The sequence below is a fragment of the Bos indicus genome, chromosome 5 (genome assembly GCF_029378745.1).
Source record: "Bos indicus isolate NIAB-ARS_2022 breed Sahiwal x Tharparkar chromosome 5, NIAB-ARS_B.indTharparkar_mat_pri_1.0, whole genome shotgun sequence".
NCBI classification, from domain to species: Eukaryota; Metazoa; Chordata; class Mammalia; order Artiodactyla; family Bovidae; genus Bos; species Bos indicus.
In genome coordinates this window covers 46,239,094-46,263,050 of record NC_091764.1, presented here as the reverse complement: position 1 = coordinate 46,263,050, position 23,957 = coordinate 46,239,094, and positions in this window count along the sequence as shown.

Below are 23,957 nucleotides of genomic sequence, written 5' to 3'. Positions count from 1 at the left end.
TGTTTTAGTTCAGAAAGGCCAACTGCATGTAGTTAATTGTTGGACTGTTTACATTAGTCTCATTTCTAACTGGAAATGGGCCCTGGAAAACGTTTTCAGCGTCCAACAGAGACAAATTTTAATGTGGAACATTTCAAATGAAACACTGTTTTCCAATACATCAGTTGTTTTAAAATATTTTCTTTGCTGAAATGTACCCAGTATAGCACCATGAATGATAAGTTATCTTAATCCTCCTCTTAGATACTGGAAATTTCTGGTGGACTTTGGTATATCAATACATATGTTTAATAATTAGGCTGGCAGTTTACTCCAGGTACTATGGCTTACATACACTTTTCACAGTCCTGATCACTGATTAACCACATTATTACCATTTACTTGTCTGTCTGTTCCACTGGGTCATGAGCTCCTTGAGACCGGGAACTGAGGTTTTTATCCCATATACTGCTGCCTAAGACAATTCCATTATTGTAGGCACACATTTGCTTTTCTTTAATTATTCATTGTATACTTGCTAAGTCTAAGGCACGGTGCCAAGGCTTTTAGTTTAGTCACTCACTTTACATCTACAGACTAACCTAAAGGCATAAGTGTATCACCATCCTCATTTTCTGGATAAGGAAATGGAGTTATGGAGAAGATAGACCATGACCGAGTCATGGCAGAACCAGGCTTCAAACCAGGGAGCCTGGACTCAGAGGCTCTACTCTTATTCTCACCAATATTACTTTATAGAAATGATCTAGGGGGAAGGCAGATGAGAAAGAAGAGTGGTGAACCTGGCCCTAAAAAGATGCAGTCAGGTGGATAATAGAATATCATTTTCCAAATCTGTAGGCCAGAGCTTTGAAAGTCTTTAATTGTGCAGCTCAAGTCTTCATTCCCTCAACTACTCTCTTATATTGCCTTTAATTTCCTAGAAATAGTTCTGTATCCATTTTATGGACACAGTTATACTTTCCAGAGGCAGTTAAATAAGAACCAAAGTGTGCCATTCAGAAATCCATAATCCAAGTGTGGTTAGTTAAAACTGGAAGGATCTTTTTTTTAAGAGAAAATTCTTTTTTTAAAGTATGGTTGATTTACAAAATTGTGCCAGTTTCAAGTGTACAGCAAAGTGATTCATATATATATATATATATATTCAGATTCTTTTCCTTTATAGGTTATTACAAGATACTGAGTATAGTTCCCTGTGCTATACAGTAGGTCATTGTTGTTTACCTATTTTATTTATTTATTTTTTTTCCTATTTTATATATAGTAGTATATATATGTGAATCCCAAACTCCTAATTTATCTCTTTCCAACCCCCACTATGCCCTTTGGTAACCATAAGTTTGTTTTCTATATCTGTGAGTCTGTTTCTATTTTGCATATACACTCATATTATTTTTTAGATTTCACATAAAAGTGATATCATACAGTATTTGCTTTCTCTTTCTGAATTATTCCACTAAGCATAATATTCTCAAGGTTCATCTTGGGCTTTGCTGATGGGTTAGCTGGTAAAGAATCCGCCTGAAATGTGGGAGACCTGGGTTCGATCCCTGGGTTAGGAAGATGCCCTGGAGAAGGGAAAGGCTACCCACTCCATTATTCTGACCTGGAGAATTCCATGGACTATATAAGTCCATGGGGTTGCAAAGAGTTGGACAGGACTGAGTGACTTTCACTTTCCTTTTTACCTTTTTCCATATATGTCACTGCAGAAGGTAACATTTCATTCTTTTTATAGCTGAGTAATATTCCATTGTTTATATAAATCATGTCTTCTTAAACCAGCTGTTGATTGGCACATGGATTGCTTCCCCACCCTCTTCTGAATGAGGCTATCAACCATTATCGATTGTGAATGGCCAAAGTAGTTTAGGATATATCACAAAATGTTCCTTTCTCCCTCTACCTTATGAGCTCATAAATCTTAGTGTTATCTGCATCACGTGTGACTACTTTTGACTAATAATAATTAATTATTCCAAAAATTATCTATTAAATGATGCTATTTATCACTTGCTGATACTTTCTTTGCATAGTCTATGTAAAGATCTGGTCCATGTATAGAGAGATAGGTAAGCATGTAACCAGCAAGTGTGAGCAGAGGAGATCAGACTTGCAAAAGGGCCTACATAAAAAGTTACAAGGTCCTAATGTCCTGTTAAATGACTACAACAAGCCAAGCTAATTCAACTACTGTATAACAGATTTTCCAGGGTGATGGCAGCCTCCCCTGGTTTCCCCCTCCTTTCTGAATACACAAATTTGATAGTAGAGAATAACAGGGGATAAATACAGCTACACTTTTTTTGTCCCCAGTTGAATAAGTCCATGTGGTCTACAGGGGTAATCCAGAGGATATTAGCAGAAGCATCACAATAGTACTTCTAAAGACATCTCAATGAAGGATTACCATTAAATCTATGCCAACAGAGGAAAAAGAAATCTACCACATATGACATTCACATAATAAAGAAGATGAAATCATAATTCTGTTTTTCTGCCATTACTATTATATCTACTGTTTGGCATGAACATCTCTGTAGGCTATTTATAGTTATGGGCTTCTCTGCTGGCTCAGCAGTAAAGAATCCACCCGCCAGTGCAGGAGATGCAGGTTTGATCCCTGGGTTGGGACGATCTCCTGGAAAAGGAAATGGCAACACACTCCAGTATTCTTGCCTGGGAAATCCCATGGAGAGAGGAGCCTGGTGGGCTACAATCCATGGGTCACAGAGAATTGGACACAACTTAGTAAACAAAGAACAAAAACAAATTCATAGTTATAGGACTGTTTTTGATTTAGGTACTTATTCCAGGGATAAGCATTTCAGTTTTCCTTTAAAAAATACTATAGGTTTTCAGTGCAATAATTCACACACACATACACACAAAAAAAATCCACAGAATTCTAATTACTGAACTTTGAGAAATTCTTCAGAATTTGGTCTTTCCTTTTGATAGGGACATTTTTTAGGGGATTTATAAGGCTAAATTTACTCAACTTTCACTCCTAAGAACTTGGGGCTGGAAAAGACTAACTTCTTTGCCTCTCCCTTCTTTCCAAGTTCAAGTGTAAAATACTTGAGAGAGATTGTCATTGACACTGTCTGTAAATATCTATAAAGTGGGAGATCTCATATCACCCTCTCACAGCTGTGGAGAAACCACATTACATCTCTATTTATAAGCTTCACTTTACTCCATTCAGTATAAAAATTAGGCTATGTCTCCATAAACTTGGCCTTGTGTGTGCTGTGTGCTAAGGTGTTTCAGTCATGTCTGACTCTTTGCAACCCTATGGACTGTAGCCCACCAGGCTCCTCTCTCCCTGGAATTTTCCAGGCAAGAATACTGGGGTGGGTTGCCATGCCCTCCTCCAGGGGATCTTCCCAACCCAGGAATCGAACCTACTTTTCTTAAGTCTCAGGCATTGGCAGGCAAGTTCTTTACCACTAACAACACCTGGGAACCCCTGACCTGGCCTTGATCTCTGGTTTAAATTATGTGGCATCAAGAGGAGCTTCAAAGTACCTGAGAACTATAGTGAAGGGACTGCAGACCAGCAGCTCACTCATTTTTTCGCAAAAGTCTCTTTCTCTAAGAAGCTTTCTCTGACCACCTATAGTAGGTTAGGACTACATTTAAAAATCTCCCCAGGGTAACTTGTACTTTTCTTTCATAGATTATCACAGCACAAGTTCTTTGAAGCAGAAAGACTATCTCTTTTGCTTCATTCTGAATCCCTAGTTATCAAGTTCAATGCTGGCAAATACCAGGCAACAAAAAAATACTTGGTGAATGGATGAAGGACTCAGTGGGTGATAGATGACTCCTGTTCAGCCTCCTAGAAGTGGCCTCTTTCTTCCAGTGTCTCCCTACTCAAAATTATCTGTGGCCAGGACTGCTATTTATTTATTGGTATCTATTTCCTCCAGCTCATAGAGGCTGTAAACAGCCAACCTACATTTTTTGAGCCTCTTTTGCAGTTAGGTTTGGCCATGTGGCTGGTTTTTTACCAATGAAACATGGGCAGAAGACATCTATGTTCCTTTCATAACTGCCCTATAAATTCCTGTGTGATCCTCCACATGCTCTTCTCCTTCCACTGGCCAAACACAGAGGCTCCAGTAAAGAATGTGAGGCTCTAGAGGATGGCAGAGCCACAAGATGTCTAGCTGGCTCTAGAGGATCTTGTGTTAATTCGCTAGAGCTGCCATCACAAAGTACCACAAAACTGGGTGACTTACACGACAGAAACTTGTCTCCCAGTTTAAGAGGCTAGAGGCTTCTGATCAAAATTCTGGAAGAGTGGATACCTTCTGAGGACTGCAAGGAAGACTCAGTCCTCTGACTCTCTCAGCTCATAGAGGCCTGTTCATCCTCATGTATGGGCACCTGTGTCTAATTTTATGAAGACACCAGATCTATTGGATTAGAGGCCCACCCCACTCATCTACTAATCACATTTGCAACAGCAGTTCCATTTTCAAATGAGATCATGTTCTGAGGTACTGGTGCTTAGGACTTCAACATGATCAGTTTTTTTCAGCCCATAGCTGGCCACATGGAAGGTCATCTGCCAGAGGGCCATCTTCATTAGATACAGTGTGAGACACTTTTGTGTTGCTGTCATAGTAACTACTGCCTCCTTCCATAACTATGACACCATCCCATCACACTAATCTTGGCCTCGAGAGTAACAAAGAAAAGTACCTATTGTCTATATACTAGGACTTCCTTGGTATCTCAGTTGGTAAAGAATCTGCCTGCAATGCAGGAGACTTGGGTTAGATTCCTGGGTCGGAGAGATCCCCTGGAGAAGGAAATGGAAACCCACACCAGTTTTCTTGCCTGGAGAATTCCATGGACAGAGGAGCCTTGTGGGCTACAGTCTATGGAGCTGCAGAGAGTTGGGCATGACTGAGCAACTGATACACACACACACTACCTATATATTATGCTTTTTGGAAATTTTTTTTTAAAGCTTCAAATTGTCCCTCAGCCTTCAGACCTGTAATTTTGCGTGGACTTCCCAACACTGGACTGGTCATTGTCTGAAGAGGGTCACTCTTGGTCATGCAGTGGCAGGAGAAAGAGCTTTGGAGGACCTAAGCTTCAATGCTGGCTCAGCCCCTGAAGAACAGCTTGCCTTTAGGTAAATCACATCTTTCTCTAAGCCATTGTTTATTCATCTGCTGAAAGAAAACAATACTTCCCTTCTGGGATTATTGGAAGGATTAATCAAATTAAATTAATCTTCACGATTAGCACAAAGTCTGGCATGGAGTAAAGGTATAATGTGGCTTTTTAAAAAAGGTAAGAGGCAGGTTTCTTAACTGGAAACTGTGCTCTCACCCCTCAACATTGGCATTCAATGTCTGAGGGACATAGGATTCAGCAGCTGTCATAGTAAAATAAACCTGGGCAGATATTTGAATGGATGGCCTGAAGAAGAATTACACTCGGGGAGGCTAAAAGGATTTTAACTCAACAAGAATTTCCTATCACTCAGGCCTACCTAAAGCTAGGCTGCTTTGTAAGGTAGTGAGTTTTCTGTCCCTACATGCATTCAAGATGATAAGACCCTTCGGTGGAGACCAGTAGCTCACTCTTATTTCTTCCCAAATGTCTCATTCTCTAAGAAGCTTTCTCTGACCACCTACAGTAAGTTAGGACTACATTTAAAAATCTCCCCAGGGTGACTTGTACTTTTTTTTCATAGCTTATCACAGTACAAGTTCTTTGAAACAGAAAGACTATCTCTTTTATTTCCTGCTGAATTCCTAGTTATCATTATTCCTCAGTTCAGGTGTTATTGAGGCATTTATTCATAGGATAAGTAGTTCGAATAGATTTATAACATGCATATCGCATGATTATCAGAATGGTGGAGCCAATTAATATAAGACCAGATATAAAAGTTACATTCTTAATGGAATCCAGAGAGACAAAAAGTTTGCATGAAAACATGCCCAGGGGAGAAACTCTATCTAGTGATGGGCTACGGCAGCAGAGATGATGAGTCATGGGAAAGAGTAGAGAGGAAGGCACCAGAATGGAAAAAAAATGGTGCTTTCAAACTCAAGAGTATATTTCCCCTGTGACACAGGTTTTCAGGGAACTGGTCCTACACTATGATTGGAAAGGGCAGAATACTTCTCAAGAGCCATATTCACTGTCACAGCCCTGCTCATGTGCCTTAGCATCTCCAGAGACCTCTCCATCAAAACCAAGCTCACAGCTTAATCCTAGGGGATATGCTACCTGTGCATCAACCTGAACATTAGACCACTACCTCCTAGGACCTGGTGGGACCATCCTGTGGTGCAGTGACCAGGCTGCTGAGTGAGAGACTCCCTCTCAAATAGCGTGGTTCTGAGCAACTGGAAAGCAGATTTTTGACTGCAGATGTTCTGGACTCAGAGTGGGGATTGCCAAATCCTACCCAGGCTTCAAAGCGGATGCTTTTGAAAACCTTGTGGTCAGTTAAACTCATCATGCCTAGGATTCTTCTTCCCTCAATTACTAACTGAGATGGAAGACTTTTTGGCTTCTGTGCTCATTCCCACTGTGCTGAGGGCTTCTGTTCCTCTGCACATCCTCCCACAGCTCCCTTTTCCCTCATCAGTTGTCCCGTGTACCATATGGAAGCTCTATGCCATGGCAAATAACATTTTCTACCACCAGCTCCATCGCCTGGTTGAAGCCTGGCCATCTCCCTGGACCCAACACATCTCTTACAATTGTTCATTCTTACACGTGATGCACAAGCTCAGGGGAGGTGAGTTGGGCCACCAAGCACTCCCCCAGCATCACTTCCAGATTGTTACTCCTCTGCCGTAACAGAGGAAACCTTGCTCCTGGGAAGCCTTCTGCCATCTGGATCTGCTTTCAACTACATGCTTAATTGCTCTGCAAATGGTAGAAAGGACTAATTTTAGCATTTCCATCATTTACCAAGTCATAAATTTTGCAGCATGAATTAATCCCACTTAATTTAGGTTGGAATTCTTGCTCTGCTCCTTACTAGCTGTTTGACCTTTGGAAAGTTATTTAATCTTCCAGATCTCCAATATCTTTATCTAGGAAATGGGGATAAAAATGCCTACCAAAGGAAACTGCTATGAATTGAAATATACAATAGAAATCATAATAAGCATAAAATGTGAATTGAATCTGGATAGAAATATCTTCAATAGCGTGAACATAATTATCCCTGTGATAATTAAGAGTTAGTTATTATTTTCTCAATATTAAAAACTATTTGGTAAAACTATTCTGTATGATGGGGCTTCCCAGGCAGCTCTGTGGTAAAGAATCTGTCTGCCAGTGCAGATGTGGATTTGACCCCTGGATCGGGAAGATCCTCTGGAGAAGTAAATAGCAACCCACTCCAATTCTTGCCTGGAAAATCCTATGGACAGAGGAGCCTGGCAGGCTACAGTCCATGAGGTCCAAAGAGTCAGACGAGACTGAGCATGCATGCATGCACAGTCTGTATGATACAGTAGTGGTAGGTACATGTCATTATATATTTGTTAAAACCATAGAATGTACAGTACAAAGAGTGAACCCTAAAGTGAACTGTGGATTTTAGTTCATAATAATGTCTCAGTATTGTCTCATCAATTGTAACAAATGTACCACACTGACTCAAGATGTTAATAATAGGGGAAACTGGGAAAAGAGAGAAAGGAATATATGAGAATTCTGTTTCACTTAATTTGTCTGTAAACCTGAAACTGCTCGAAATGTAGTCTATTAGTATAAAAAAACTACACATATGAAGCAGATTAGTTCATGAGTTGAGAATTATTGAAGCTGGTGATGGGAGCATGAGGTTCATTATATATCTTCTCTCCAAATTTTCCATTAAAAGAAAGTTTTAAACAATGTATTTGTTCAAATTGAGTCTTTCAACCAACATCTTCAACTATCAGGTATTCACTTTAACCCATCTAAACTTTACTGATGGTATTTTAATCATCAAACTCAGTGGTAGACATAGTGGGGGATTTAAGAACCCTTTAAAACATCATAGATTCCTCAGTTGGGAAGTTGAAGGTTGTTGCAGAGACAAGAGGGTTACTTGTGAAATGAATGAGTCACACCAGAAAAACAACACAGTAGAGAGCTTAAATCCCCAGCACAGAATGTAAGTTCTAGGAGAAACCTGGAGAAAACGGAATTTAAATTCTATCAGTACCCAGCCTGGCCTGTGTGACAATCGAGGGTGTGGGAAAGAAAGCACAAGATGCAGGAGATATAGATATATATAATTATGACTGATGCATGCTGATATATGGCAGAGACCACCACCACAATGTGAAGCAACTATCCTCCAATTAAAAAAATTTATCAGTAAATCTAAAGGTTTCTAAACATCTTGAATGTCAGGAGTTCTACCAGGAAAAATATGTGGGTCTTTGACTTTGTGGCATAGGAAATCACATATTGCTTAACTTGTATTTTTTTTTAATTCCAAAATAAAGGACAGATGATGTTGAAACCAGGGAATAAGATCTCACTCTTGAATTGAGAGCAAGGAAAAGATGAAACTATACAAAAGCACGTATACAGGCTTAACCGTGTCCAAAGCTGAGCTCGATGCTGTTTTCTGAGCAGAGGGCAGGGCCAAGCACTGAGTTGTTGATGAAATAATCATTCAGGTGGTTGTTAGCCTCAGACGATCAGTATGGCTTCTGTGAAAAGTTCAGATAAGGAAGACAGTTTTATTTTAGACCAGTTAAAAATAAAAATATGTCTATGTACATATGTTTTACAGATTTATTTTGGCCTTTGTAAATATCACCGAGACTTTACAGAGTACTTTAGTATATTTTGCCTTATTGGAGAATTATTCAATAAATGATTCTGCACAAGATTGTAGTGTTGATTCTCATAGAATTTATATATTGAGTGATTTATCCCCTTTCCTGCAAAAAAAAAAAAAAAAAAACAGAAATAGAAGATTATATATTTAGATTTTCATAGAGAAACTCAGAAATTGTAATTCCTTGAGAAACAGGAACATTTGAGACTCTCTGTGGAGGACTATTTGTTATTCTAAAATTAAATCGCAAAATCAAATTTCCTGAAACACAAAGTCAAGGGGGTTGTAAATTTCAAGTTTTGGCAGCTTGGGCAGCACGCAGGTAACTGTGAGGACATCTAATTTAGATCCTGGAAAAGAGAGCGGGGATTCGGATCTAATGAATCTTTTTTTTTTAACCCGTGTAGTCTTTTGAATAGTAAATAAACTTTTGTGGATGCAGAAGAATATCTCTACCGTGGAATTGCTTTCTCTGACTTCTTAGGGGAGCTTCTAAATCATTCCCCATGTTCCTAACTGCTGCCAATTCCTAGAAATTTCTCTGGTTTTAAGAAATAAATCCAAGAAACCACAGCATTTATCTGGAGAGGAGAAAGAAAGGGATTTGTAAGGACACTTTAATACTACAGGGATGGAGTAGAAATGATATACAGAAGGCAAAGTGCTAGGTAGGGCTTATGTATTACCTGTATTGGTTCATTAAATCCTGCAATCACTCTGCCAAAGAGCTACCTGTATTTTCAGAGGGAGAAATTGAGGATCGATTTGCAACGTGTCAAAGGACACATGGCTTGTATGTGGCTAAGAATTTGAATCTAGATTTGTCTGAGCCCACAGCCTTGGCTTCCCATCATGATGCTTTTATATTGTTGACTCTGGGGCAACATTTCAAGCTGAGGAGAAAAGGTAACATTTTATCTCATTCTCTGAACCTGTTCCAATTATTATTAAAAAGATCATCTATATATAAAAAAGAAGAAAGTTGACTTGTCTTAGGATCTTTTGAGGGCTTAAAACATTTTCCTTTCCTCCAATCTCTACAACTGCTATTTCATACATTATTGGAAATCCCACCAGTACTTATCCAATTGTATGCGTGCTCAGTTGTGTTTAACTCTCTGCGACCCTGTGGACTGTAGTCCTCCAGGCTCCTCTATCCATGGAATTTTCCAGACAAGAACACTGGAGTGGGTGGCTTTCCTTCTCCAGAGAATCTTCTCGATCCAGGGATTGAACCCCAGACTCTTGCATCTCCTGCATTGGCAGGTGGGTTCTTTAGCAGCTGAGCCACAAGGGAGTCCTTTGTGTTAAATATTTCTTTCTCTTGGTTCTTCTTTTTGAAAGGAAAATATACCCAAGGAAAGGATGGCATATTAATGATTAAGACCAAAGTCTTAACAGTCAGTTAATTTACATACCCTTTGAACCAGAGGATTCCAGATTACTACAAAAGGAAAGACATGCTCTGTGGGTTCATAACTGGGATTGTAAGGCAACTAGGAAAATAGTAACTGAGAAGAGGTTAATAAAACTAGTTCTGATATTAAAACAGAAATTCTACATTCAATGGGAAAGGTTTTAGGGGGGAAAAACTTAGTTTTGCTTAGCTTTACATTGAAATAACAGTGTAATGAAATTTTGTCCTGAGATCCCAGGGGTGGTCATCGGGTGCCTACTCATGCAGGTAAGCTCAGAAGGGTAAGAACTGCATGGGCAAGGAGCTCGTACTGCCCAGATACCATGCTGGGGACTTATAGACCTCATCACATTCTACCTTCACAGTGACTCTCGAAGAGAGGTTAGCAGACCCTCTATGCAGATGTTGCTAATAATAGCTAGAAACATTCTCAATTTTAAAAAGATACAAAGCAAATTATTCCTTAATTACAGATCATTTTACAAAGATAAAAACCAATGTTAGTTTAGGCATCACTGGCATATGGAAGAGTATGGAATCTTAAACCAGAAAACCTGTTTTTAAGCTCTGTGTTTGCCATTATGAGTTGTATAACTTTAAGCTAGGCATCTTATTTTAAGCCTCAGTTCTTATCTACTGCATAAAGGAGTTTATTAATAACCGAACACCCAGAGCTTTGCGATGAAGTAGCTAGTCCGGTTTATTTGTGTAATGATTCATCACAGATACACAGAGGAAGAGGCAAGAATGGGGGACGGATGGTAAATTGTCAGTCCTCAGAAGGAACCCTGGGTGTATCTCACAATATTGCTCAAGGTCATCTCTTCCCCCTAAATAACTTCTTTACTCACCCACGCCATTGTGGTTCTTTATCCAGCTTTAACTGTCAGATTTCTATAAAACTGCCATAAATTACATGATTTAAAAATTTAAAAGGTTTATATGCTCAGTATGAAAATCTCTAAAGTACGTGTGTCACATGTATAAATAATATAAAAATGACTGTATCTCTGGATTAGCTGGAGGGTAACATCAGGTAAACACAAGCAGAACACCTAGGAATCAAAACCATACATTTCAGGAGACTGAGTAATGATTCCACCGAGTATCTTGATTCCTTACCAAATAAAAAATGGACTAAAACAGAGTTTGAAAAAGAGAGGTGTTCCAAGATGATGATTCAGTGAATGGCAGACACTTTCCTGGCATAGAACACCCACTGTTTGAGGAAATTTAGAAGTAATATTGAGACTAGCTCCTCCCATCCTAAATGTTCAAGGTTAAAGCTCAGATCTTCTTCCCACTCTTCCCTGTGGGTAAATGGAGAAGTAAGCTTTTCTGGAATATTTCCATAATGGTTTCTCATGACGAGCTGTTCTCTATGGGAGATCAAGGTGGCCACGGTGACACCAAGTTGCCCCCTTGAATGCAGACCTGGCAATTCTAAAAGGCAGTTTAGAATGTTAGCATGTCACTAAGCAATCCCCCTGTCAGCGGGGGCTGCAGATCTGAGGCTTAACTGGGGCTAAAGGATCAGCTTCCAAACTCACCCACAGGGCAGCTGGCTCATGTTCTACTAAGTCTGTTATGGACTGACTCGAAAGAAATCTAGGAAAGTAAGTGATTGCCAAGCTAAGTAAGGAATTTAAGTAAGCATGGGAGGATGAAGACCTCCCATCCTCCCCCTAATTTTGGGTATTAAATTGTGATGGTACTGTGTCTTTTTATGACTGAGGGGTCATAAAATGCAGTGTTTTGCTAGAGCTGGTGTCAGGTTCGTACCATGGCTTTCATTGCTCAAATGAAGGAGCAGAAATATCTATGTGACCATCGGTAAAAAACCTAATGTGCACTCCCACTAAACTGAAAACTGGGGACTACCATAACAAGTTTGTATCAAGGGTTCCAACTCTTGGGAGAAGGATTTCCAACAAAATATTTAAAAGCACCAAAAGGGTGAAGCACAGTGAGAAGCAAGCTTTGGAGGAAAGAGCGGCTCACCTGGATGAACTCGGTGAGCTCTTCTAGGAAACTGCCTTTCTGGGGAACTAAGAGTTAAGTCCCAGAAGTGTTAGGGTGGCTTTGTGTCAGGACAATATTCAGAATTCCCACCATTGTAATCACCAGGCCTTGAATCTGGAGGGAAAATACACTTTGTTGGAAAACTAGTTTGAATGCCCACATGCTTAACTTGTTTTGGAGGGAGGTTTGGGAAAATTGAGACCACAAAGGTGTAGAAAAGTGAGCCAACTATGCCATGAGGACTTCCAGAAGAAAGAAAACATCTCAAAATTTGAATTCATTAAGCCCAACTGCCTTACAATGGAACGTCACTCTAAAAATGCTGATTTTCCCAGCATTTCAAGAGCAAAGACTTCATTAAAAAAAAAAAACTATGTTTTTAAAATAATTGATACCCATTCTTACTAGTAAGAAAGTTAAATGGCTTGCCTTTGAAAAACTAACAAGCCTTGTTCGCCAAAAAGAAAGGCAATGATTTCTTTATCAAGCCTGACATTAATGTGAGCTGTCACTGAACAGAACTAGCAGAGTGAAATATCAAACTAGCAAACAATGATGCTCTTCTGTCTGTAATGTCTGTATAGAGGTTTTAACGCGTTCATCAAGAGTTGCAAATTTGCATCAGCTTTTCTTCCACACTTCCTACAAGGACACTGTAGGTATATAGAGTTTACATTCTTACACAAACATTCCTTGTCTTGTTGATTTTTACATGAAATATTTACATACATTTATATGAAATATTTACCCTGTGCATCTATGGTAGTACTTTAAGGTTTGACCTATCAAAATCTCCATAAAGCCACTTTCATTAATAATTTGGTAAATGTTAACATACCCTACTGTCTGTGTCACCAGGGAAGCCCAACATATCCTAGTTAGCATCAAATAGACTGTCATTAATTCATTTTACTCAGATTGATAGCAAGTTAATGGTTTGACACTAGAAAATTTATAAGAGTCTTCAATGAAGATCTTCTGATATATCCTATATGCTTGTATTCATATTATACCACTGACTAGATCAAAAGATTTTAATTTTTTTTAATTAAAAAAAGTGGCTCAGTGGTAAAGAAAACACCTGCATTACAGGAGACATGTGTTCAATCCCCAGGTTGAAAAGTTTTCCTGGAAGAGGGCATGGCACCCCCCTCCAGTATTCTTGCCTGGAGAATCCCCATGGACAGAGGAGCCTGGTGGGCTATACAGTCCATAGTGTCACAAAGAGTCAGACATGGCTGAAGCGACTGAGCAAGCACACTTTGAAAATAGTTTTATCTTATTCTAAAATACTCTTAAAGGTTTATGTGTAAAAAATTAAACAGATTTGTACATTAAAATATATAATTTATAGTAAAACAGAAAAGTGTAGAAAAGTGTTAGAAATATTACACATAAATATTTATTATCAATGCTGTGAACAGAAATATAAGAAAAAATACCCCTCCATGACATCACCATTTAAAAATAATGACTATTAATAGTTTAATGTATTTCCACTAAGGTTTTATTGCTATCATACTTTATTATATGCTCAGGCCATGTGTCTGAACTTTATTTCATCCTGCAAACTTATCATTATAAATATCATTAATTTTTCATAAAATATTTAAAGTTGTATAACACTTCTTAATATGGACAAAGTGTTATTTAACTCTCTTTTCTTTGGAATATATATATATATATATATATATATATATATATATAGGGCTTCCCTGGTGGCTCAGAGGTTAAAGCATCTGTCTGCAATGTGGGAGACCTGGGTTCAATCCCTGGTCGGGAAGATCCCCTAGAGAAGGAAATGGCAACCCACTCCAGTATTCTTGCCTGGAGAATCCCATGGATGGAGGAGCCTAGTGGGCTACAGTCCACAGGGTTGCAAAGAGTCAGACACGACTGAGCGACTTCACTTCACTTCATATATATATATATATAATTTCTCTCTAAAACTGCAATTTGACTTTTTTGTTGCATTATTTCCTAAACAAACTTTCCCAGGAGTACAAGGCCAAAAAATATGATACCTTTTCAGATTTATAATCCACAGTATCACATTGCTTTCTGTTCACCAGCAGCGAGAACAGAGATGTTCTCACTCTCAAATAGTCTGAGAATGTGTTTCACTAACTTTCTATATTCTCATCTGAATATTCTAATATTCTCCTTTTTCCCCTCAAAAGTCATTTAAGTACCTCATTTTTTGCCTTTTTTTTTTTTTTTTTTTGCAGCTAAAGATTTTGCTTTTTTTTGGTAGCTAAACAGTTTTTGTCAGATTTATTATCTACTTATCTTCTATAAAATACCTTCTCTAGTGCATTTTGGAAATACTCTTTATGTGGCTTTTCCTTTGGACTGGTAACAAAACATGTCTAGGACCAGTTCCTAGAAAATATATTTTCTTTTGATGTGGTAAAAACACTAGAATCTGGAAGTGAGGTTTCTCTAATGTTGGCTTTGTTCCTAAGGTTCACACAGAGCATTTGATTCAATGATACTGTAACATTCTGCAGGACAATTGTGTAGCTATAATGATCAATTCTCATACCACATCATTAATCTCCTGCTCCAAGAGAGTCCCTTGGACTGCGAGGAGATCCAACCAGTCCATTCTAAAGGAGAGCAGTCCTGGGTATTCATTGGAAAGAATGATGCTAAAGCTGAAATTCCAGTACTTTGGCCACCTCATGGGAAGAGTTGACTCATTGGAAAAGACCCTGATGCTGGGAGGGATTGGGGGCAGGAGGAGAAGGGGATGACAGAGGATGAGATGGCTGGATGGCATCACCAACTCGATGGACATGAGTTTGAGTGAACTCTGGGAGTTGGTGATGGACAGGGAGGCCTGGTGTGCTGCAATTCATGGGGTCACAAAGAGTCAGACACGACTGAGCGACTGAACTAACTGACTGACCACTCCTTATTTTGAAATAATATTTAAAAATCAGAATTAAAATCACATTTTTTATATTCCATCTTAAAACATCCTAAAAATCAACTTGGCTGTGAATTCTGAAAAAACTCTAGCCACAGGTCATAACATTCCTGTGCACCAAGATCACTTGGCTAAGAAATACTGGATAAGACTCAGACATACAGGAGGAAGCTTTTCTTTGGTACAGAATTGGCTGCACAAGAAAATGAAAGCGGAAACTATCAATTAAGAAAGATAATTTTCTTATTTATAAAAATAGAGCTAATTTCCCACATAGGGCTTATGGCCTCAAAATGTAAGGCAAAGCGTGCCACTCCTCCAGGCCCTCCGTTTGATTCAGAACAGATCTCAGGTCCTATACACCTAGTGCCTACCTCTGATCCCTCCTCTCTGCCTCACCCTTCCCCTTCATCCCTTTCATTCACTCTGCTCCAACCCTTCTGGCCTCCGGGCTGTTCCTGGAATAAGCTGAGCAAACTCCTACTCCAGATCTGGCCTTTGCATTAGCTGTTCTGTGTCTAAATTTTCTTCCCCTCAACTGCTGCTGCTAAGTCGCTACAGTCATGTCCGACTCTGTGCAACCCCATAGACGGCAGCCCACCAGGCTCCGCTGTCCCTGGGATTATCCAGGCAAGAACACTGGAGTGGGTTGCCATTTCCTTCTCCAATGCATGAAAGTGAAACGTGAAAGTGAAGTCGCTCAGTCGTGTCCGACTCTTTGCGACTCCATTCCCCTCAACATCCATGTGCAAATACTTGCTTACTCTAATACTTGCTCAGATGACTGCCTCTTGATGAGGCCTATCTAACTCCCTTATTTAAAGTTACAAGCTGTACCCTGTCCTCACATATCTGAACCCCCTTGCCCTGCTCTACATTTTCTCTCCATAAAAATTATCACCTAACTTATTTGTTATGTCTGGTGTCACTTTCCTTGTTAGAATATTAAGTTACAGCTGGGTAGAGATCCTTGTTTTGTTCACCAACGTATATCCCAAGGACCTAGAGTAGTACCTGGAAACTGGCGTTCAAATATTATTTGTGGAATGAATTAAAAACATTTTTAAAGGAAAGTACAGAGAGTATGCTGTGGACAGCATTTGTCTGGGTATCCATGATCTACCTTAGTCTCATATCAACTTTTTGATGATATAGATTAATGTTGTTGACTTGTTGATTCTACAAATAGTCATCTGTCAGACTATGTATTGGCACTGTCCTAGGTCCCAGCAATACAAGGAAGAGGAAAATATAATCTCTATCATCAGTGAATGTGTAGACTAGCCGCACATGGCAGGGGCACCCAACCTGGTCCAACCGGGGGTGAGGGGCGTTCAGGAAGACAGATCATCAGACTGAGAGCTGAGGCAGGAGGAGGCTGGATGAAGGGCAGAGTGTGCAGAAGGCATTCTAGATGAAGGAGGCAGGATGTTCAAAGGTCCGGCATGATAGAGTGGTAGGGAGTCATGGAAACATTGAAACAGAGTGTAACATGACCAGATTTACCTCTTAGAAAGAGCACACTGTCCTCTGATTCTCAAAGTGTGTTAAACAAGCATTTTATCAAACGCTTACAATAATCGAAATGCTTTTTCTTTGTGCTTGGGGGGAAATTAAAAGGTATGCCTAAGGAAAGAAATTTTAAACTGTATTGGTAAACCATGTCTTAAGCATAAGAATAAGAGGTATTGAAACAACTTTGTTTTTCCAAAGTTAATTACAATATGGAAAAGATATAAAAAATTTTAGTTTAAATGAATTATTTTCCTTTTAATTAATTTTACTATTATTAAATAAGTTAAATTCAGTTTTCTTTATGTCCTAAAATTAAAAACTAAATGTTCAAAAAGCTGACTGAGAAGGAATACATTTACAACTTTCAACATCAGAAAACTTTGTTGTTGCTTCAGAAATGTGCAACAGAAGCAAGCTGACATGTGTTCTGAAAGTATGTTTGATACACGTGACTAGAATTTACAAAGAGGCAAAGTTACATTCTCTATAAGCTCCTGGCCTTATCTGCCTGGGAAGGCTAACCATCCTGTCATTGGTGTTACACCCTACCATGAGTATAGCTGAAGTGTCAAGAGTTACCCTTCCCTGCTACACTCTCCAAATAGCCAATGGTGTCCTGAGACTCCTGGTAGGGGCCTCAATAAAAAGAATCTCTGGGGCAGAATATCCTTCTGTAAACTTATTCCACCTTTCTGATGTTAAATGATCTCTAATCACTTTCATGATTTCATATCAGAGAGTTGAGGATTGTGGGGAGGTAAAAAGCATTTCCAGAAGAGGTTATATTGATTGAGGTTAGAGTTTTACATCCTTGATTAAATATATGTGTTCAAATTTTGTCAAACTCAAAACAGTGCTAGTGATTCTGCAAGAAAGAGATTTTATCAGGTACCTCCATCAGAACTTATGAATAAGACTTTGAATAACTCTCAGTGAGGATTCTTATCTCATTGTCAATATTTGAGTTCTGGTTTCGTATTTCTGGCATGTTTTCCAATACCAAGTTAGTTCTCCAATTCTCAGCAGACTCTGGGTGTCCTACCAATTTAACTCAAATCCCACAGATTAAGAGTTTAATCTTCAGCCCCCTCTCTCCTAATTCTCAGACGTCGGTGGGTGGTTCTGAAAGTTCCAACCCTCTGATCATTTGTTCTTTCCGGTGACAGCCCTTTTCTGAGACTATCTAGAAGACTAAGTTTAAGCCGCTTCACTAATATGTACTCAGATGTGCTCCAAAGGGGTTCCTCGTGAATAGTAAAAGACACTCCTATCTCTCAGGAAATTTCAAAGATTTTAGGAGATCTGCCAGAAACTGGGGACAAAGACCAGATATATTTTTTATTATGTGTATGTACTCAGTCATGTCTGACTCTGTGACGCTATGGACTGTAGCCTGCCAGGCCGCTCTGTCCATGGGATTCTCCAGGCAAGAATATTGGAGCAGGTTGCCATTTCCCACTCCAGGGGATCTTCCTGACCCAGGGATTGAACCCACATCTCTTGTATCTTCCACATTGGCAGGTGGATTTTTTACCACTGTGCCACCTGGGAAGCCTTTTATTATATTACAGTATTATTTCCCTTTTTTATAGCCATGGGTAAGAGAATGAGCTCTAGAACCAGATTACGTGGGTCCAGACCAAGTGTTGCAACTAACTAGATTTGTGACCTTAGATCAAATTACTTAACCTCTTTTTGACTCAGTCTCCTCATCTGTAAAATGGCGATAATAACAGTGGGGTTTTAAGAGACACTACACAAAATATGCCACCTTGACATGTTAAATTTCTTACACTGAAGGAATTTAAAACACAGCAGAAGCAGGAAGGTCACTCTGACCTCCTCACTCTTGCCCTTCTTCCCTGAAACTGATTGTAAAACTCCCACATGAGAGATGTCCTCCATGTACCAAGAGGAAGGAAGACATTCTTATTACCAGAGATAGGGAATAGGGGGCTAAGAAACAGGTACAAGCAAACTTTGTTAAACTAGATTCATTCTTCCTAGTTACTTCTTCATTGCTTATTATCCCTAGTCCAAGCCTTTTATCTTATTAGTTCTTCACAAATTTATTGTTTCTTTGTCTAAAATGTATAAAAGCTTCCTGCTCTGATTACTTCCTCACATCTTATGAAAGTTTCCATGTATAATGTAAAAATACAGTCACACTTAATATGCTTTTCACCTATTAATCTTTGTCAGTTAAATTTTCTGACCCAGAAGAAGGTCGGGAACAACCTTTTCCTCTTGTATGACAGTCTCTACTTCACAGCATTGCGATTAGTGAATATGCTTAAGCCCAGGGAACAGTGCCCGTACAAGGTGAGAGTTTTGTAAATATTAGCTATGATTATCTGTCAAGTCTTAGGTTGTCCCACAGTGCTTTGAATAAAAATCAGCATTAAAGAATCCCCTGAAATAGGTGAACGGCAATTCCAGAATTAATAGGTGCATTGGATAGTTGGTCACATCATGTTTTAACTTATTTAGTGGCATATGCAATGAACAAGGATCACAGCCATGGAAAATTAACCCTGACAAACAAAAGTCAGAAACTTTAAGACGGTCAATCTGTGTCTGTTTTGTTTTGTTTTGTAATTGTTCCTGCTTCTCTGTTGTGTTTTGTTTTTGTCTTTCTCCTGCAGTTATATTTTTTTCAAGTTCAGAGGAAGCATGATGCATTTAAATAATATAGCCTAACAGACTTCCCTGATAGCTCAGTTGATAAAGAATCTGCCTGCAATGCAGGAGACCCTGGTTCGATTCGTGGGTCGGGAAGATCCATTGGAGAAGGGATAGGCTACCCACTCCAGTATTTGGGCTTCCCTTGTGGCTCAGCTCATGCAAAGAGTTGACTCATTGGAAAAGACTCTGATGCTGGGAGGGATTGGGGGCAGGAGGAGAAGGGGATGACAGAGGATGAGATGGCTGGATGGCATCACCGACTCAATGGACGTGAGTTTGAGTGAACTCTGGGAGTTGGTGATGGACAGGGAGGCCTGGTGTGCTGCGATTCATGGGGTCGCAAAGAGTCAGACACGACTGAGCGACTGAACTGAACTGAACTGAACTGTGGCTCAGCTGGTAAAGAATCCACCTGCAGTGCGGGAGACCTGGTTTCAATCCTGGGGTGGGACGATCCCCTGGAGAAGGGAAAGGCTACCCACTCCAGTATTCTGGCCTGGAGAATTCCATGGACTGTATAGTCCATGGATCGCAAAGAGTCAGACACGACTGAGCGACTTTCACTGTCAATGGCTGTAAGGTCTTAACACACATTAAGGTGTTAGAACTGTTAAAAGATAAATGGAAGCCTATGAAAAATTTTAAGAGTTGATGTGAGTGAAAATCAATTTGAATCAAGCAGTACCCAACTGAAAATTGTTAGGAGCCCTCTGCCCACAGGAGCGGGGGGACAGGCTTTTTGAGGCGGAAGTATGCAAGTACTTTATTTGATTGGCAGTAGCTTACCTATTTGCATTATTTGGGAAAGCCTAGTTTCCTGTTTGTGTGAGTTGTCCTCAGGTTTCAAGACCTTCACCTTGAGGGATAGACAGGCTAAGGTTTTGGTTTCTTTATGCATGTGGGCTACTGAGGCATTAGAACAAACTCGGTATAATGGTCTCCTTGTTTAATTAACTGAGCAAAACAAATACAGCAATCAATGATGCCACTGAATTAACAGAGTGGACCTTAGACCCAGAACCATGCCTCACATAATAGCCTAAGCATGTATCCCCAAAGGGCCTTACTTAAAAAGCACTGGGATCCTCAGTGCAGTTGACAAGAGTCAAAATAATATCAAAACCGGAATCCTTAACCCCTTAGCTTGACTTCACTTGAAATGGCAAATTTTCCTTTCATCAGATATTTAAGTTTCCACATGTTTAGAATTCAGCAGGAGGGATTAACTTTGATAAATCAAGAATTGCTGCTCATATCTAGAACATATAAGAAATAAACTTTTTTATTTTGGTTTCCATTCATTTAAAGATCACAGAAATATGCTCATGATTGGAAGCATGCATTCCTCTTTGTATACTTCAGTGATAAAAATAGAATAATTACAAAGTGGATGGCATTCCTACCTAATCCATTCATTAAATATTTATTGAGAACTATTATGTCTCAGGCACTGTCCTGGATACTGAAAAGAGCAATGGAAAAGTCCTTGCCCTCATAAAGCACTCATTGTGGAGTGTATACACTGCACAGTGTACACATAATGGAGTGTATATGTTGCAGAGGCAGACAAAGAAAAAACAAGTGAGGGCAATGTGCTATGTGACAGAAAATTCATTAAATAGAGTGGTCAGGGAAGACCTCACCATGAGGAAGTTTAGCAACGACCTCAAGGAGATGAGGCTTCCCTAGTGGCTTAGATGGTAAAGAATCTCCCCTGCAATGTTGGAGACAATTCAATCTGTGGTTCAGGAAGATCCCCTGGAAAAGGAAATGGCAACCCACTCCAGTATTTTGCCTGGAGAATCCCATGGACAGAGATGCCTTGTGGGCTACAGTCCATGGGGTCGCAGAGAGTCAGACATGACTGAGCTCAAGGAGTTGAGTTTTTCTAAGGGAAGAATATTCTAGGCAAAGGACCCAGAGACGCTAAAGCTCTGAGGTGGGGCATGTATATTTGAGGAATGGGAACAGGATCAGTCTGACTGGAGCAAACTAAGCAAGGCCGGGTGTAAGAACAGGATGTAAGTTTAGAGACATAAGGATGAGGGGACAGCGCGTAAATCATATAGTAACCTGGACTACACTAAGGATTTTGGCTTTTCGTCTGGAAAATGGGAAATTTGGGGAGTTATGAGGAGTGTCACGATCTTACGTTTAAGAAGAATGGTATGGCTATTGTTTAGAGAATGAACTAAAGGGGACAAGAGAGACCAGGTAACAGCCTGCTTCTGTAAAGCAAGTGAGAGATGGTGCCTTTGGTTATGCTGATATTAATGGCAGCAGTGAGGAATGGATGGATTCTGGACATTTTTGGATGTGCAACCAACAGGATTTGCAAATGGATGAAATGTGAGGTATATATAAGAACAAGAGAGAAATCAAGAATGACTCCAAGGCTTTTAGCCTGAACAACTGAAAGGCTGGAGTTGCCATTTGCTGAATAGGAATCCCACTGGGATAAAAAGGTTTGGAGAGATGAAATTAGACATATGCTATTAGACACAATAAGTTTGAAATGTCTATTTATTAGCGATCTAAGCAGCAGTGTGGAATATGCAGTTGGCTTTCTGATTTTTCTGTGTCCTGAATATAGTCCTTCCAGCTACGTGTTTCTATACTACTGAGACATACATGAATTGCCACTTGATATAAAACATGTTTGTGAACTTCTAGAAGAAATTTGGAACCTCAACACTGCTTTCAGAGAAAGCAAAATACTAACAGGAAGAATATAATTTGTATGTTTATGAGTAGAAAGAGTTCCTGCTGCTAAGTCACTTCAGTCGTGTACGACTCTGTGCGACCCCATAGACGGCAGCCCACCAGGCTCCCCCGTCCCTGGGATTCTCCAGGCAAGAACACTGGAGTGGGTTGCCATTTCCTTCTCCAATGCATGAAAGTGAAAAGTGAAAGTGAAGTCATTCACTCGTGTCTGACCCTCAGTAACCCCATGGACTGCAGCCTTCCAGGCTCCTCTGTCCATGGGATTCTTCAGGCAAGAGTACTGGAGTGGGGTGCCATTGCCTTCTCCGAGAAAGACTCCCAGATAGAGCTAATTCTGCCAACAGCGCTGCAACAGGCACCAAAGGGTAAAAGAGAGCAGGTTTAACTGCAGTTCAATCTCAAATAGGCCGTGGTTTTAAGTGCTTCCATGCTCTTTGGTACTAAGTATAGATTGGTTTGATTTTCAAGCACACGGGCAAACAATGTTTCCTGTGCCAGATATGTATTTTTGCACAAAATAGTTTGAAAGCTCTCAGCATGAACACTCCAATTGCGACTGACAGGGGTGGCAATGGCACCAAGACATGGAGCTTGAGAAATGGAAATAGAAGAGAGAAATTCGGAGCAACAGGGAACGGCAGTGAGGAAATTTCAGGAAATACAAAACTTAAAGTAGAGGTTAGAAAACCAAATGCCTTCTGGAGAAAGGCAGGTAGTGTCAATGGGTAAAGCCAGCCTCCTGCGCTCATGCGCACACATACACAATAACAGGAAGTGGTGGGGACTGAGGTGATCCATCAGCTGGGCACAGGTTTCCTCTGAAAGGGAGCTTGCCGGGGTGCGGGGGTTGGGGGGAAGGCTCTTTGTTGTCATATAAGACTGGGGGCACAGAGCGGTCAGATCTTACCTGATTTTAAGAAAAGCCAGACATCTAGATATTTATGTGAAATCTCCTGATTTGTAAATATTGTCTTTTAGTTCACATTTCCAAAGGGCACTATGCAAACCAAACAAAACAGTATCTGCAAGCTGCTTTCAGTCTTTAGACCCCACTTCACAACTTCTAACACTGCTATTTACATACAAATAGTTTTAACTATTGACTAAATTGAGTCATTAAATTCCAACATAGTTATGACAATCATTTCTCCTGCACAGGAGAACCCATTCTTGTTTGTGTAGGACCTGGAGTTTCTGTTTCACTATGAAGTCCTAATATAAAGAATACATATAAGGTAATCATATAATAAAAATAATTCCTTTGGGGGGTTTTTAAAAATAAAAGTTACTGACTTTTGTTACTATTCTTGCATAAATCTCCTCAAATTAAAGTCTACATTAAATTAAGTATAATGCAGAACGAGGCAGCCATGCCCTGCTGCTTCCAAAATAGGTTGACATTTTGCAAACTTCTTGTGAAATAATTTTTTGAGGATGCTCAGCTTCAGAAATTATATAGCTGGTGGGAAAGGACTGGTTCTAACTGGAACGAACAAATGGAGGGAGCAGTTTTCATTATGATTAAGATCAGTCTACATAGTCTTTCCTATAACTCATTTTCTCCATCATTCAATATAGAAATTTCCATTAAAAAGCAAGCATACTGGATGAGTGAATAGCTTTAGAGGAATGCTTGAATTCCTTTGGTTTGGATCCAGATGTCCTCTAAGCTGGGTTAACCCAAGCAGACAGCTAGACCAGGATTCTGGCCCTGTGCTTTGAAAAAGATCTGGGCACAGTTCTGTCTTCCAGGAAACTTTCTTTAGGGACGCTTGCCCTATGGTGGCTTCATTTCTACTCATATAGATAGATGGGGTGGCAGGCAG